Source organism: Otolemur garnettii, unplaced genomic scaffold, assembly GCF_000181295.1.
Source record: "Otolemur garnettii isolate 467f Iridium unplaced genomic scaffold, OtoGar3 scaffold00058, whole genome shotgun sequence".
In the NCBI taxonomy this organism is placed as follows: domain Eukaryota; kingdom Metazoa; phylum Chordata; class Mammalia; order Primates; family Galagidae; genus Otolemur; species Otolemur garnettii.
Genome location: NW_003852453.1, coordinates 9,576,644 through 9,579,008, shown reverse-complemented (window position 1 = coordinate 9,579,008; position 2,365 = coordinate 9,576,644). Strand labels below are relative to the sequence as shown.

Below are 2,365 nucleotides of genomic sequence, written 5' to 3'. Positions count from 1 at the left end.
AGTCTCCTGCCTCAGACTCCCAAGTAGCTGGGACTACAGGCACCCGCCACAACGTCTGGTTATTTTTTGGCTGCAGCTGTCATTGTTGTTGGGCGGGTCCAGGCTGGATTCGAACCCACCAGCTCAGGTGTATGTGGCTGACGCCTTAGCCAGTTGAGCCACAGGTGCCAAGCCTGGAGAAAAATTTTTTAAAAATTAAATTAAAAGGAAAAAAGAAAAAGAATTTTTAAAATGCCCCAAATGAACAATTTCCTGCGCAGCAACCCTGAGTAATGTTTTGGTTAGATCTTTCTTTACAAGGGATGAACTTTTCGATAAATAGTGCTTCAGAATTGTTTGCTTAAGAAATAGTTAAAACCGGATCTTGGGCAGGCATGGTGGCTTTTGCCTGTAATCCTAGAATTCTGGGAGGCTGAGGTGAGAAGATTCCTTAAGCACAGGCATTTAAGACCAGCCTGAGCAAGAGGGAGACCCCAAAAGAGAAAAATTAGCCCTGAGGTGTCTTCTCACCACTATCACGGAATCTAAAACAGAACCACCTTTACATCCCTCTTGGTCTCTGACATGTCTACCATGAGATCATAGCTTTATGGAGGTGAAGTTCAAGTTGGGGGGCTTTGAGGGCCTCTTGGAGCCCAGAGGGAACAAAAGAGGAGCTGGGAAGATAGAGCTGGTAACTGAACCTCGGAACAAACTCCCCCATCAAGCACCCTCACTGCCCACAGATCCTGCCCTCTAACTCTGGGCCCTTCCCTTTCAACTGATGCCCCTCACAACTGGACTGCTTCTCCCTGGATGCACAATGCCAGTACCACGGAGATGCCCAAGCCCTTCACTACCGTAACCCACCTCCACCAATGGTCCAGGCCCTGACTTTGACCTCAGAGACAGATATCCTGATTGATACCAGCCCTGGGAGGATGAGGTCCCAGAAGGGCTGGATCACCTGCTGTGCTGGTTCCTAGAACACTGAGGCCAGCTGAGGGGTGAGTGAAACATGGCTCACAGTATTTCCAGAGACCTGCACTACCCTCGGAATTAAGAGCCAAAGATGGGGGTCCAGGTTGGCTGGTAGGAGCCAGAGTGACATGGCAGGGGCACCTGACAATACCACATGAGTGGCAGCAGGGCTGGCCCCCAGCTGCCTCCCAGTTCCAGGGCATGATGTACCTGAGTGAGGTGGAGACACTGGCTGCTTGGGGCTCAGAGGCTTGCTGGGCCACCCCTCCTCCGGGAGCTTATGTACATGGGATACAAGTTTGAGCAGAACATGTGTGCAGACAAACCTGGAAGGCCTCCAGACCCCTCTGGGGTGGTTAACACCAACATGGCCATCTGCTCTGTGCTGCACAGCCGCCTGGGAAGCCATTGTCTGCTCTGCTCAGGGAAGGAAAACTGCACAGACCCCTAGGCCCCATCTGTACAGCCCCCCTGCCTGCTATCTGGAGCTCAAGACCTCCAAGGAGGGGCTGCACCTGTGGCTCAGTGAGTAGAGTACCAGACCCATATACCGAGGGTGGCAGGTTCAAACCCGGCCCTGGCCAAACTGCAAAAAAAAAAAAAAAAAAAAAGACCTCCAAGGAGATACACAGCCTTGGCCAATGGTGGCCAATGAGGAGCTTCTACAGGTTCAAGATGAGGACACAAGCTCCCAAAATGGTGGCCCCAGTCGTTCCTCCCATGGGTCCTGAATGGTGCCGCTGGCTTCTGTAACCTGGAGGGTTTTGTCTATTCCCTCAAGACTCTTCCTACCATGGAGATGTTTGACCCTGTCAGGAAAGGCCATGATGGTTGGAATCCCTCTGTAAGCATGAATTTCTGTGCTCCCTTCCTTTTTTTTTTTTTTTTTTTTTTTACAGATAGAGTCTTACTTTGTTGCCCTTGGCGAAGTGCCATGGAGTCACAGCTCACAGCAATGTCCAGCTCTTGGGCTTAGGCAATTCTCTTGCCTCAGCCTCCTGAGTAGCTGGGACCATTGGTGCCCAGCACAATGCCTGGCTATGTGCTGCCTTCCTTAACTTTGCCCAGAGTACAATTGTCCAGGATGACCCTCCCCCAGCCTTGTCCAGCTCTTCTCCTGGGAACCTGGTGGCCCAGACACTGTGTATATCAAGATTCATCCTATGCCTTTCTGCCCAAGGCCATGGTCTCTGGCCATGACCCAAGACCTCCCACCACCCCCTAAGTCTCCCTCGCCCAAGTATTGATGCTTTAGAGGGACTGGTCCAGTCTCTGTGTACAGGTAATAAAGAGATTAAAAAAGAAAGAAAGAAAGAAAAATTAACGACTGTTGTAGCAGGCACCTGTAATCCCAGCTACTTAGGAGGCTGAGGTAGGACGATCACTCGAACCCAGGAGTTTGAGT

General features: G+C 51.1%; 1 pseudogene; it reads left to right on the top strand.

Moving 5' to 3' along the window:
* The first annotated feature begins 589 nt into the window (after window positions 1-589).
* On the top strand, window positions 590-2,207 carry LOC100964784 (annotated as a pseudogene).
* Window positions 2,208-2,365: the final 158 nt, after the last annotated feature.